At 44.8% G+C, this 15,241-nt stretch overlaps 1 long non-coding RNA gene across 1 annotated transcript; it reads right to left on the reverse strand.

Annotated features, from left to right (window-relative positions):
* Nucleotides 1-1,221: 1,221 nt before the first annotated feature.
* LOC135386274 (uncharacterized) lies at nt 1,222-10,823 on the reverse strand. Its single transcript, XR_010420648.1, has 2 exons — nt 3,846-10,823; nt 1,222-3,707 (listed from the first exon to the last, which is right to left on the reverse strand). It is a non-coding gene; the product is annotated as an uncharacterized LOC135386274 (long non-coding RNA).
* Nucleotides 10,824-15,241: the final 4,418 nt, after the last annotated feature.

Consider the following 15,241-nt stretch of genomic DNA (forward strand, 5'->3'; position numbering starts at 1 on the left):
ATTGCCTCACAAATGAGGTAATTAATCAAAGACCCTAGTCTGCACTAATAAATTCCCAACATTTGCTGTAGATGGTTAGGCTTCAGGACTTGGTGGTGTGTCTGTGTAACCTGTTTCCTTTGCATTCCTCATCGGCTATTGGATTAAAACTTTGTGAGTCAAATTCTTCTCTGGCACCTTTCTTCCATCCTCGTTTTTCCATCTCCGGAAAAATTTACTGCTCTAACCTACTCCAGCAATGCTGCTTATCCTTCAGAGAGCTCTTGTCTGTCTTACCAAATGCAAAGCTACTGCGCACTTTCTAAAAAGCATCAAGAGGCAGTGTGCATTATCTACTGTTGTAAGTTAAACATCAGAGCTTTTGCCGAAAGAGCAATTGCCAAGTTTGTCACGGAACCACCAGCCTCGTGCCTTCCTCTAGTTGTACACAAAGAGTGGCAGTGGACGAAGGCACCATACACAAAGCTTGTGAAGTGTGCCCTGGAGGCATGGGACACCGTTTCACCTCACCTCCTTTGAAAAGGTCATCCTTGTTTAAAAGGAATGGAAGGCAGCATAATAGAACAAGTGAAAAACATAGTGGCAACAAGACCAAAGTTTACCAAGAGACAAACCCTGTCAAATCGGAGCTTCTCTTGACTAAATATTCTGCCGGTGACAGTAGATGCATGTGTTTTCTAGTCTGAATAGTATGGAGATGTATTAGTTACACACTGGAAAATACAGTGATTCACTAGCAGTGGCTTGGCAGGAATTTCCCTGCAATTAGCATAGTGTTAAAGCAGTTAAGTGAGATATATTGCCTGTAATCCGAAGGTTTTTATTGGAGCAGGCAAACTACACGATACTAGTACAGACACAAAATGGTGTAAGATAGATTTAATGGTGCACCGTTTATAGCATACGTTTAATACACGCTTTAAACTTACACAAGAAATAAAGAACATGTTATACACAATCTCGAATTATTGCAAAATAACAAATAAAACCAAATGTAGGAACAGAAATGAATCGTGCAATGTAACACACGAGGTTACATAGTATCACAGGTATGTAATAGTTTAATACTTACTTCAAACATGCACAACAGAGAAAGAACACTATCTGATGCAAAACCAAATTACTGCAAAATGACACTACCAATAAAAGCACAAACAATTTAATTTGATATCATTACTGCAACATTAATACACATTTCAAACCTGGAAAGAATGCACCGGCTACCCAAAACAATTTTTTTTAATGACAAAATGAGAGATGAATATAAGCAAAAGCACACAGGGTACAAACAATTTTTCATTTCATAGCCCCAAGATACACACTTCAAACCTGCAAATGAAACATGCGGTGTTACACAAAACACAATTACAGTCATGCCTCGTTAATATGGACACTTTCACCCCCGACCAAAATCATCCATAGTCCATATTATCGAATACCAAGGAAATAAAAACGACGATTTGTTGAAAAAAATTCCCGAATTAGTGACTTCCACGTATATACCTGGTTGCACATCCATTTAAGCTTCGCAAAACATCGGCAACCTGTAGATCCTGCTGCTTTTCACCATTGTCCTCAATGAATTTAAGAGCTGTTTGTAGTCCTACTTGAGCCATAGCAGATGAGACCGTTGGCTTGGCTTTGCTCAAGTCGTCAACTTCACAGCTGAACAAACTGAAGACGTGAAGACTGGATCCGAGACAACCTGCCCCAATGCCTCCAGAATTGCTTAGTCGGTGAGCTCTTCTTCCAAATCTTCCTCTTCGTTGATAGCGAGGAACTGTTCAGCAGCTGCTTGAGGCTTTATTGCTCCAGCTTCTAGTAGGCACGACTGAAGTCTTGCGAGAGGAAGATTGTCCATGGGGGTTGTCGTTTTGATCACTGTCCTCAGGTGGTAGGATACCAACGTGTTGCCAGCAGTTCACAATGGTTGTAGGCCTGCTGCATCCCATGCTATTCTCACCACAGAAAGCTGACAGTCCAGTTCATTATTTTCACTGCATTGAAGGTAACGCCTCACAAAAGCTACTCTGCAGCGCGCTTCGGTCGCTCGAATAATCCCAGCATCCAGGGGTTAGTTGTGGCTGTCACATTCGGTAAGAGATAGAACAGCCCAGGATTGGAGAACTTCTCCGCTGAGACGGAATGGCAACAAGCGCAGTCTGCTACAGCAATAACTTTCAGACCGTGGTTGCTCAGCGTGTGACCGAACTGCTGAAGAAACCACCTTAAGATGTTCGAAGTCATCCAGACATTCTTGTTGGCTTCGCAAGTGCAGTAAGATGAAGGATCGAGCATCTTTCCAAAGCACCTAGGTCGCTTGATTTTTTTGTTTCTTTTTCTGTAACTAAGCTTTACCTTGTCGGTCTTGCACGCGTTGCACGTCAGTTCAACGGTAACTTTGCACCATTTCTTTCCAGCGGCAGGTCCGGAAGCAAGTGTGGAAGAGGGTCTTCAAGCTTGTAAAAGAAACTAGTTTCGTTGAAATTGTAATGTCGTCTGGTGCGTAACTGGCAAGCACTGATGGAGACAACATAGCTCCCCTTGTGCAACGGAACGTCCTATTTTCAAAGGTTCCCGTGTAGAATTTGGGAAGAGGCTGGTCCTTCACACTGTACGTAATATACTGTACGGTATGTATAACTGTGCGTAATAACGAGATGGACTACACGTCTTTTGTACCTTTCGGACAATGAATGGTCCTGCAAAGAGTCTTCATACTAATGAGACGAAAATGCATGGAAAGATTTGGTCCTCACAAAAATAGTCCACAACTGAAGTTGTCCACATTAATGAGGCAAGACTGTATTACAAAATGACAATAACAAAACCTAAAGTACAAGTGCACAATGCATGTATAAAACCTCAAATTATTCTTGCTACAAAACTATCAGCGAAACGATTCCGGCGACAATTCAAGGAAATGAATCATTTTAAAAGGTAACGAATGGAATCATAAATAAACACCAATCAGTTGAATTTACATTCCACGGCATGGCAGGCATAATGACATACGTAACTACAGTTTCAAAGCAAATATGCTGTAACTACAGTGCTTGGTCCACCTGGCACACTACATTCAACTGATGTTAGCAGTTAGTAGAAAGTGTACGCACACTCAGTCAAGAATGCATGCACACACGGCATCGGTGTCGGTCGCGGTTCACGGGACGGTTCGGACGGCGGAACGATTGCGGCGCGACGGATCCCTCGCGCAACGTTCATCATGCAACATTCACATTCAGCATGCAAGTCAAATGTAATCTGCATCAATATGGACCAAGATGTAGCGAGAGCCAATGTGAACGGATGATTATAGAAAGAGAAAAATTTTGATGCGAAAAGTGCACTATGCCAACAATGCCGTCATTGGGAGATACATAAGAACATCCTTGGACAACTTCTAGGCAGAATGATACCGACATACAAGAGCGACGACAACAATACTGGTCAGTTTGTGTCGAACAGTCCAGTCCATTCCACATCACTCACAAGAACTGCTCGATACAAGCACGTCAAGAACGTCAGTACTGTCTTTCAGCTGTGCTGATGGGGAGAGACACACACTGCTTTTCGGGTGAAGGATGCTCCCACGTGCTGGTGTTTGTTGCTGAAGAGGATATCCCGTGTCTACGGGCTTCCAATGGCGATTTGCTGTGATCTGTAGAGTTGAGTCATGCTTGGTAGCAATGCAAACTGCTGCAGACCTAAATTTAAGACAGTAACATTTCACTTAGTACCAGTCAGTATGGAGCAAAAATCAGCTTCCTCTGCACACAGTTCTGGAAGTCTGCTTTCCAGTTACATGCTGCGATGCTCGAGCCATCTCGAAATTTTGCACTTACTTTTCGCACTATGCTCCGGGTAGAAAATGCCACATAGCACCATGAAGCAAGCAGGTGGTGATGTCCATCTACTAATCTCCTGGCTCTTGAGCATAACCCGTGGCCTCACTCCAGAACGGATGGTGTTCTTCTGCACGAGTCCTGATCGAAGATGGAATGCCCCGAAGGCGGATGTGCTGGGGAGCTTCTCAACCTTTGTGACCTTACTCCGCAAGTGTGCCGATGGAAGTGACTAGCTGATGCCTTGAGGTGTGGCCGTAGTGGTGTGTACGTTGCAGCTGTCTACGGACCGCTACAGTACCAACGTCTTGGAGATCCCGGGAGTCCTGAGTTACACGCGTGGCTCAACCACAGATGGCTGGACCTGAAAGAAGAACGAAAAGCCAGACAGTAATGGCCACACAAGAGCAACCAAACATCTGCTTCAGGCAGCGTCTTCAGACACCAACATGAAACTGAAAAGTCAAAACAGCACAAGTGATGCGCCACATGAAACGTGTGAAAGGCAAGACAGCAAGGTTGGAATTGCAGGCCTGCTTAAACTTCTCGCATTACTCTAACCATGCAGTTAAACACCTACAAGGAAGAGCAAAAACAAATATCACCACTTTGGAAGAATGTGTCGACACAGTGCTGCGCTCTGTATGAACCACGGGGTGTTCCAAGCCAGTGTGATGTCCGTTCCTGAAATGCAAAAGAAGAAAAGAAAAAAAATTACCAGGCCCAGGTTTGTCATTCTGCTTCGTGGAAAGCCTCCATCTGCAGATTGAAGGTGCAGCCTGACAATACTGTTTGGTTCAAAGACGCCATGTCCTCAAAATTGCGGGCCGAGTTTCGTACGGAGGCTGCAGTGATGATGAGTGCAGAATGTCGTGTATGCTCCACAGTGTAGCCTTTCGCCTGGTAACTCAGGTTCGAAATTGCTGTAGGATTTTTTATGGCCGGGTGCATTAGGGCATTAGCTTCGTAAGATGTCTCGAACAATGGGGCTCCACAAGAACAGCAAGATTCCCTGGGGGTGAACAACACACTTTGCTGACGAAGATTAGAGCACAAACATTGATCACCCTGTGAAGACAGAGGCAAGTGGGGAGTTGTAGAGCTTCTTCGACCCTTTGCACCAGTACTGTGGTAGCCACCACAGTCTTATTGTCCGGTCTGTTTTCTAGCAGCAACCACTGGCATAGCCCATGCCAGCACCTTCACAAACTCTAGTACTCCTTGCTCAATGAGCCTGTTCTGGCTTTTCATGGCTTCCTGCAGTGCAAACAGTACTTGCGATATTTCAAGAACTTTGGTTCCGCTTCCGTCATCAAGACTATGTGCAATGGTTCACCCTTGTGTCCTTCCAGATTGTCAGAAAACGGATGTGGAAAATCCACAGAGTCTTCACATTGTGGGTTTCTTCAACGGCGATTCCCAAACTTTTGAGAACCAGTCCCTAGAACCCCAGAACTGCGAGCGAATCCGAGGTTTAATACGTGTGCCTTCTCATGGAAACCCGGTGTGACAGCTATTTTTCCAGAGACGGCCAACCCATGACCTGTCCAGATCTGGAGAGCAATTTTGTCCCTATGCAGGAATGGAGGGCCCTGTGGTCACAACTGCTTGAAGGTGCTCTCATCAATCAATCATTAAAAAAGCTGCACCGGAATTTACCTCCACCTTCAGTGGTACCTCGTTAAGTGTACGACGACTTCAAACTTAGGCTGCTGTTTCACAGTCACTGAAAATACTGCACTGGTACCCGGACTCTGCTTGTCCCACTTGGTTCCTATTATTCCGTTCTTGTGTTTGTTTTGCTCTGAGTAACACTTTTTCTGTGCGAGTTTTCTCTGTGTGCCCCATTTTGTGTACAGAACTCAAACATCCTTGATGTGTGGACATGCTGCTTCGCAGCGGACCCAAGCACCAGAAACACTTCGGTTTTGCAGCCTCCTTTGTTCTCGTGCCTGCGAAGTTACCAGCGGCTAGTTATGTCACTGACCAAATCTGACGATGTTGCTCTCCTGGTGTTTCCGTTGCCAACGCAATTGCGTATACCTGTTCGAAAGTTTTCCAGTCTGCCAGCAATAACTGCTGCAGCAAGGGGGGTCGCAAATTCCACAAACAAACCTATCCCTCTGCATTACGCTTAACGGTAACCTTGAATTGATGTCAGTTACCTCCGCTGTTGCATGTGTTGTACCAGGCAATTGCTGCATTGCTGCTGTATACGTGGTGGTAGTTTGGCTTGGCCCCGGTGGAATTGAGTGAGTTGTGACTGGTGTTCCTGTTGCTGGAGTCGTGGTTGGGACTCATGTGGCAGCTAGAACATCAGTTCCTGACCAAAAGTTCCTACTTTGGGTCGGAGCCTTTAATTTGCGGCAGTATACTCTTCCACACCTTCACTGGTTCTGTTGAAATTTGCAGCAGCATACGAGCACGTATGGCGAAACGTCAAATTTTCGTTCCAATATTGCAAGCACCTCCTCATACGGTGCCTCTGCCTGTGTCTGTGGTGCTACCAAGCCTATGAGGGTCTCAAACGTAATCTCACCACACATGAAAAGCAGTACTGCTCATTTCTTCGCAGATTCTGCGATATCGTTCTCCTCTAAGTGGAACTCGAGGCGCTGAAACCAGTGTCAAGTTGGTGCCAGGCACAAATTCCTTCGCGCTTCCCCAGAGGCATGACCAATCCATTCCTCGTCATCAAAGTTACGATGTTGAACGTGTAGCCCTGAAGAGTACAACTGACATTTCCTGGATACTCTTCGATTTTTTTGTGCATGGTTACATTCACAATGCATTCCTGCAACATGAGCCATCCAGATCTCTTAAGTCTCGACAATGTACAGTATCATCCATCTCGGTCCACACCCAGTCTGCCTGAAGCCAACACATGGCCTACTTAAATACATGGTTCAGGTTCAGGCTCGCGTAATCCCTTTCGAAATGGGGCAGGTACCTTGCGGTACCACAGGCGAAGAGTAAAGCCCACAGAAGAATGGCTGGAGACCATGTTAGGTTAGGTTGGGTTGGGTTAGGTTAGGTTGGGTTCGTGGTCGCTAGGTGGCCTCCCGTATGTTGTTCTCGCTGGTTCACCCGGTTCGTTGGCTGGGTCGTTCCTCGGATCCTCTATGTTTGCTGTGTCGACAGAGTAGGCTACACAGTGTTCTTGCAGCTCTAGTAGCTTTCGTTCATCTCTTCATTGATTCTCTTTCCCATGCCACCAGGTGTCGCTTTGCTGCTCACAGCATTGTGGGGCGAGTCACTTGTGTAGAAACCTAACAATTCTGGTAGTGATTCCGGTTCTCGTGGCTTCTCGGCTCGGGCACGAGAATAGGATATGGTCGAGATCCATCTCTCAAGATTTACAGAGGAGGCCATCTGCAATATCAGTGTTAGAGCCTGTTCATGCCTGGAAAAGGCCACTTCTGTTGTCTCCTCGGTAGAATTTTTCTGGTGCGCGTTGATCTTTGTATACACTTTGTAGATATTCGCACTTTGTTCCTTCCGAATTGCTGTTCGCCATCGCTCTCCCTCTATTTGTTACATTTCCTTCGTTGTAATTTTGTTGCGCTCTGATTCGTTCTTCACCTTTTCTCTTGTAGAGCCTCTGCTGTAGATCTGGTCGACATGATGTATTCTTTTCACCCAACTCGTAGCAAATATGCTGGAAGATGCTCTTTATGTAGCTGTTTTCTGGGCTGTGGACCAGTCGTCTGAGGTATGTGGTTTGAGATCGTGTGTCTCTGAATGAGAAAGTGGGCCAAGCCATTTCCCCTTTAATAGCGGGATTAGGGGGGGGGGGTGCAAAGTTTCCTCGTAATATCCATCTACAGATTTCTCGTTCCTGGTAGAGGCGGTCAATGGTAGCATATTGCATTGTTTGCGTGTATTGTGACAGACACAACCGCGGATTTCCATAACAGCAGCCCTACTGCGTCGGGGTTGCACGAATGTCGTCCTAGATGCCAAGCGAGACCTTTCTTTTGACGTACCTTCAGTATCGGCTTGCGTACGTGTGGTTATACCCAGGTATATATGTAGGTCTCAGTGGGTTGAACTATCTCATTCCGGATGTTGAATTTACAGTCTTCATTGGTTGGCCCAAATTTCATCCATTTTGCTTTGTCAATGTTGAATTTCATGTCTGCAGTTCCTCGTGTGCTGCAAATGTTTAGGAGGTACTGGAGGTCGTCGGGGGTATGATCAGCGAAAGCCAAGGTTGTAATGATCGTTTGTTCTTCCGTTCCATCAGTTCTTTTCGTGGTGAGACACTCCTCTGTCACTCATTAATATTCTCCAGCAAGTCGTTGATGAAAATATTAATATTGGTGACATGGGGCATTCTTGGTGGAGGACGACCTCTTGCTTGGTTCCTGTATGGTACCAAGTAATATGTACTGTGGTTTTCTTTTTGTAAGCTTTCTATTAGCGAAGTAGGGTCTTCTGGTAGGTTCATTGTTCGCATTTTTGATGTTAGGAGATGAAGTATGGCATCATAGGCTTTTTGAAAGCTGAAGTGAGCTAAGTATAACACCTTTTCTTGTAGTTGGTAATCTATTATTTGGGTTAGGATAAAGATGTTATCCGATGCCCTTCTGTGCCGTCTGAATCGGTTATGTGCTCCGGACAGCTTTGTTGTCAGTCCTGTTGTAGACATCCTGTTATAATACCTGGAAATAGATTGTTTAGATTGCTTTGTATGGTTATTGGTCAGTATGAATTTCTATCAGTTTCCGTTCCCTTTGAATAATAGTTTGATGTTTGCCTCTTTCCACGCGGAGGAAGTCATGACTTCGTTGAAGCATCTTCACAACATGTCCACTGATGTTGGTTTGAGCACCTTTAGGAATTCATTAGGCATGCCGTCTGGCCTGGTTTCCTTTCAATTGAGCAGTCTTCTAATTCCTCTTTCCATCTAAGCTACACCTATTTCTCTCTTTATTGGTATGGTCATTTCCGGTTGGGTTCTTGGTCCACAGTGTTTTGCTCTTTCTTGAAGTACGTCAGATGCTGTTCTATCTCATGCTTCATGGAGAGTCTGGAGCCATATGGGGAAACCTTATTCTGTTCTGTGCCCTGGCTGTTGGAGGGGTCCGCGATGTATTTCCAGAGTTTAGCTCCTGCTTTCTTGCTCCCATCCCGTAACTCTGTTTCAGTCTCTTTGTGGAACGGTCGTCTGCAATGTAGTCTTACTCCTACACAGAGTTTCAGCGTTGTCGATTCCTTGCTTTTCCTTAATTGCCACTTTCAGTTCGGCATCATACCATGGCTTGTGTTTCCTCCTCGTACGTTTCTGCTAACGCAGTGTTTACCAATAACGTATAAAATTCTTCGTATGTGTCAGCTTGACTACTTGAGAAATTCTCTAGAGCTTAGTTGTGGGTTTCCCAGCACGGTTTGTTTTCTTCTCTTTCGTTCGGCTACTTGCCAGTGGGCTGGTCATTGTTAGGGGTGTTATAGTAGTTAGCCTCACCCTGTTGCAGTAACTGTCACAACTGTACAAAGAGTCGTCAACGTCCATGCTCAGGCCATACCCTCTGTTCCAAAAGAGGCTGCTGCTTACCAGAATGTAATCGATTGTAGAGGTCTGGTTTCCCCTGTACCCTGTCCATAGCAGAGGTTTTCTAAGTTGAGGATAGTAAGATGCTCTTTGGTTAAGGCACGCAGTAGGTGTGTTGTCTCTTTCCCGTCCAATTCATCGTGGCAATTAAAATCGCCCATGAGTAACGTTTCTTAGGGAGTCATGTTTGTTCCATTTCGAGGATGTTATGCTGGAGGCATTGGTAAATGTCATCATTCCATCTCTTTTCATTTCCAGTCTCCATATAAGATGCTGGAACGGGGGCTCCTGTTTGGAACTCTACCCACAGGTGTTCATGGCAGCGTTTCGTGATAACCCTCGCTCCTACTCTGTACATAACACCTACTCCACCTCCTTTCACAATCCTTGCTGTCTGCTCTTCCCAATCCAGGTCCAATAATTACTTAAGTACGGTGTCTCGATTTCGTAGATGCGTTTCGGTTAGTGCACATATGACCATGTTTTCTGTTCAACCATTTAGCTGTAGTTCTTCCCACTTCTTCGGGTTACCTCCTTCCAAATTTAGAGTTGCTACATTTATCTCTTCTGTGCTTTTTAGTCTCTCATTGTTGCGCTTGCATTTCTTTTCTGGTGGGAGCGGAAATTCCTTGCTGGTGCCGTTTCGGTGTTGGTTACCATCTAGTGGCGTTGCATGGGCTCCGACTCCCACAGATATTCCATTATAGGATATAGTAGTCCTCTCTGTGGGATGCGTATGTCAGGTGACATGGCCCTAGTACTGTCTAACTTCTGCACATCTGAGGGTGTCGGCTAGTCTCGTATTGCCTGTGCACGTATGGCCTGGCCTCTTGTGTAAAAAAAGCTGTATCCAGTGAGCGAGGTGTTCTTCCGCCATCTCTGGCACCTTCGGGTGAAAGATGAACGGCCACTAAACCGAACGCACGTGCGTTGCGAAGGATGTGGGAATCGTTCATGAACACGATTTGTGGGTCAACTTTCGACGCTTCAATTACTTCGAGGATGAGCATCCTTAACCTTCGCTGTATATCCTCCCCTCTTTAACGTACAGGATCAAGCAAATGCCTAGTCTTCCGTGCTTCATCACACTTTGAGTTTGATTTGGGGGTTTTCTGGTGCAAAGATATCACCGTAGTTTATATGCAGTTGTGCTTGTATAGCAGGCACATCAACGAAGATTAATTGCCTTGCCATGGAATGCATGCTACTTTGCGATGGCTCCCTGTTTCCTGTGACTTTGTTTGCGTGCTTTGTACATCGTGCTACTTTGATTGCTGCTTACTTTTCTGAAGAGTGTCGTAAGAGTATAGTCTCGTAAAGTGCTCCTCCTGCACAATGTCAGTGAAGTTTTGAGGTCAGTTCTGAGAAATTGATACCAGCAACAGTAATTGGCAATTTCCTCAAGTTGGACGACATCCATGTGCTAACAGCCAGATTTGTGTGCTATGTTAGTCTCAACTACGGAGTCGATCAGTGATGTTTGATAGGAGCCAACCAGCGGTAAGGAATGGCATCATGATATGAGCAAACTGATAGGTATGGTCTCAACTTCCCAAGCTTGGAAAGACAGTTTCCAGAATAGACCTCTATCCGAGAAACGTCATCATGACGTTGGTAGACCGACAGAAATGGAAACAAATCTGAAGGGGAGGGGTGGTTTCCATGAATGGGCACTTGTTCGCTGCCTCCTATTGAAAGAAATGTAGGACCAAACGTTGTGTCCCTTTCAGGAACCATCGTAATCTCCCAAAGACCGTGGCTTTTGGGCGCGAGCTTGTTTCACCCCCTGGCTTCGAGCGTAGTTCGACTCTACCAAACCGGTGGTGCTGTTGAGCACTATGACGTCATTTGTTTACAAACAGGGAGAGGTCGATCGGTTAATTGTGCTCAGGTTGCAGGTGGGACTTACTATGGTAGGGATCTACTACGGATTTGCATGGGAGCGGCAGGAGAATACCCTACACAACAGGGGCAGTGCAAGGCATAATCACTGGAATCTCCCAGTGTGCGTGCTGAGCTGGCACATATGCAGCATCAGGGCAAAAGACCAGAAACCACAGAGACTAGTAAGGGAGCATGTTTTGCAATGAGGTCGTTGACAGCCAAATGGCGAAAAAAATGGTGATGAACTGGTGGTAGAACGTTGGCAGCAATAGTGCACGCAAGTGGTTGAGACAGGCGGAACTGAAGATGGCCGATCGTGTACTCCACTGACCACCTCGTCGCTATTGTCGTTTTGTGGTGGTCGAAACAGATGCATTTGCCATGATTATACCAGCACTGCGTGTAGACCACGTAGACGTCGATACATATTTCTGTTCATTTCAGTCAACGTAGACTTCGATACACATTTCTGTTCATTTCAGTCAACGTAGACGTCGATACACATTTCTGTTCATTTCAGTCAACGTAGACGTCGATACATATTTCTGTTCATTTCAGTCAACGTAGACGTTGATACACATTTCTGTTCATTTCAGTCAACGTAGACGTCGATACACATTTCTGTTCATTTCAGTCAACGTAGACGTCGATACACATTTCTGTTCATTTCAGTCAACGTAGACGTCGATACACATTTCTGTTCATTTCAGTCAATGTAGACGTCGATACATATTTCTGTTCATTTCAGTCAACGTAGACGTCGATACATATTTCTGTTCATTTCAGTCAATGTCCTGGGACAGCGTATACTTGAAACAGACATCAACTCTTCAAATGACTGTTGTTGCAGCGTTTCCCAGATAAATGGGCCGTCCTTGCAAGGTTCCTCAGTTTTTTTTGTTTTTTTTTGGCATTGCTTGGGGCGAAGACAGTTTTACTGTCAGACTGCCAAAATTGCACATTTTAGTATTCAGTTGCCAACGAGCAACTTTGAAGCAGATCTTTTCGTTGACAATTGAGGGGCATGGATTAAGAGTGGTCGTGGATGTCCTGAGCCTCTTCTATTTCTGTTGTCACACGGTGCTTGATTGACATTAGACAGTGAATATAGTGCACTGTCAAAGACAGGATAGGTCACCTCTTCAGAAAAATTTTGAACTCATCCTGGCTGGTCAATGTGGTCTTGCATGGTATGAAAGGAAGTCCAGCTGAAGCTAGAAAGGAGCATATCATTCATCAGTCCTCTCAGTTGATGAACACTGCCTTCTCACTGTTGCAATCTGTCCACAGGCAGAAAGACTTTTCAATATGAAGTCCCATGAAAAGCAGTCTATGGTGTCATTGACCCTGGTGAGAGGGTACTGACCTTTCCTTTTAGTCACATCATTCAGTTGCAGGCTGTCTATGCAGATACAAGCTGCAAATCTTGTTGGCTAGGACGACAAGCGTTGAGCGTAGCGTCAATGACTTACGAATAATTCTTTTGGAACGCATATCGATCTGGTGACGTTGAACTAGTACCTGTGTTGTTCAGCACAAGAAACACTGAAACACTTCCAGCATGTGAGAGATTGCACCATAGTTGTAATGCTATGCTTCACAAAATTGCAGCAGTACAAAAGGTTTGCCAGTGACATAGATGTCCCCATTTCTCGTATAGGGTAATGAGAGAATTTCTTGGCATTCTAGAGCTTTGTCTTCTGGCAACAAGCATGACTCAGTAGGCGTCCTTTGTTCTGCACTTTCAGCAGAGGAGACTGGTTACCACGGTGCAGAGCTCGAAAATGAAGCAGAGTACCTTGACGTACTACGTTGGTACTGCAGGTCCCACAAATTGTTTGCAAGAGCTCAGACACTGCGTCAAAGTTGTAGATGGCACCAGCACCAAATAGTGTCTCCGTTAATCCCTAGCGGAACCGGTCAATCCCTTTTTGCCTCAACATAATCCGCCTTGCTGCGAGACTGGTCTGTAGAATGTCCCACAAGCAATGGAAACTTCTGCAAATATTGCATCAGATTTGGCATTTCTCTTCCTCGTTCTCAGTATGTTGGGGAACAGTCTGAAAGAAGTTTGGAACAACATGTCCAGGCACTTTGAATTAGACAAAGCATCTAATACCCGTTCAAATGGAAATCCCAGCACCATGCACGCGTCAGCCAAAACTCAGTTAACTGCAGCTGTTTGTAAATTACATATTCTGGTTAGCTAATGTTCTAGATTGAATCCTGTAGTGTCTGCCCTCACCCTGCTTTGTGGAATCTATGGCTTTCCAGGGTATGTAAAATGAGAGACCGGATGTGGTTGCTTGGGGGGAGGTGTCAGTCCTTGTCATCACAAAGAGGACACCACGTTCCCAGATCCACAGCTGCTCTCGAGTTACACAATCTGGTAGCCTGTGTTCAGCATAGAGCTCTAATTCCTAGTTTGTTGTTTGTTCCTAGTAGTGTTAGGCATAGAACCTTTAATTTCTAGTTGGATATCAATCGCACAAGCTCTGCAAGTACTAAGTCATCCAAAACAGTCCTGAGTATTCTGCCATTTAATCATGCAATTCATTCACTATAAAAGAAAAGGCCAATATCACCACTTCAGCAGCATTCATCAATGTTGAGCTTCCCTCTGTCAGGTCCACAGGTTCCCAAAACTCCACAGCAGCAGCAGCAAGACTTTCCAAGCCATCTGTGCAAAGTTTGACCTAGAAGACTGACAGAAAAACTAGGCAGGAACAATGTTAAGTGTGCCCCATTATTATAGACTTTCACTGTGCTTTTGTGTAATTACTTAAAGATTACTTAGCAATGAATCTGAAAAAAGTTTAAAACAACATGTCCAAATACTTTAAGTTACACAAAACATCTAATATAAGTCCCAGCGCTATTGCACCAGTCAGTCAGACCTCTGTTAACCACAGCTACTCATGAATTACATGAACTGGTTAGCTAGCGTCCTGGATTGAATCCTGTGAAGTTCACCCTCACCCTGGTCTGTAAAATCTATGGCTTTCCAGGATACGTAAAATGAGAGACCAGATGTGGTTGCTTGGGGGGTGGTGTCAGTCTTTGTCATCACAAAGAGGACACCACGTTCCCAGTTATCCACAGGTGCTCTCGGGTTACACAATCTGGAAGCCTTAAGGCTCTTAAGGAAGGCTCTAGAAGGCTCTTAATTCCTAGTTTATGTCAATCCCACAAGCAAATTGCAAGTATACTACCTCGTCCGAAACGGTCCTGAATATCCTGCCATTTAATCATGCAATTAACTCACAATAAAAAAACAATATCACCGCTTCAGCAGCATTCATCAACGTCAGCAGACCACAGATTCCCAAAACTATCGCCACTGCAGCAGCAGGACTTTCCATGCCATCTTTGCAATGTTTGCTCCTAGAAGTCTGACAGAAAAACTAGGCAGAAACACTACTAAGTGTACCCGATTATTTTAGACTTGTAGTTAGTTAAAGATTAATTGAATTAGCAATGCACAAGACAGCACTGCCTAATTTTGATATGACTAGTGTCACTAAGTAAGCTGCTAATAAAGTTTTTCTTAGTTGTGGCCAGGTGTGCTACTGCGGAGGTTATCCTAAATTTTATTGAGCAAAACAATAGTGATCTAAGTTCACCATATCAAAATCTTCATCAATGACCTGCCTAGCACTTTTAGCTCACATATCCACATTGTTTGCTGATGACTGCGTCTCATACAGTCACGTAAACTCTCCCGCAGATTCCAATCCTCTGCAGGAAGACCTAAATGCTATGTCCTCAAGGGGGCTTCAAACAAACTTCGCCTTAGCATTACTAAATGTTCTTATCTTTGTTTCTCCCACAGTAAGCACGCTAACCAGAAATGTTACCATTCCTCTGACACTCCTATCGCTCTTGCAACTTAATAAACCTTGGTCTAGTTTTAACGCAATATTTGTCCTGGAATGAGCACGCTAAACGTAGCCGTTCT

The sequence above is a fragment of the Ornithodoros turicata genome, chromosome 2, assembly GCF_037126465.1.
Source record: "Ornithodoros turicata isolate Travis chromosome 2, ASM3712646v1, whole genome shotgun sequence".
Lineage (NCBI taxonomy): Eukaryota > Metazoa > Arthropoda > Arachnida > Ixodida > Argasidae > Ornithodoros > Ornithodoros turicata.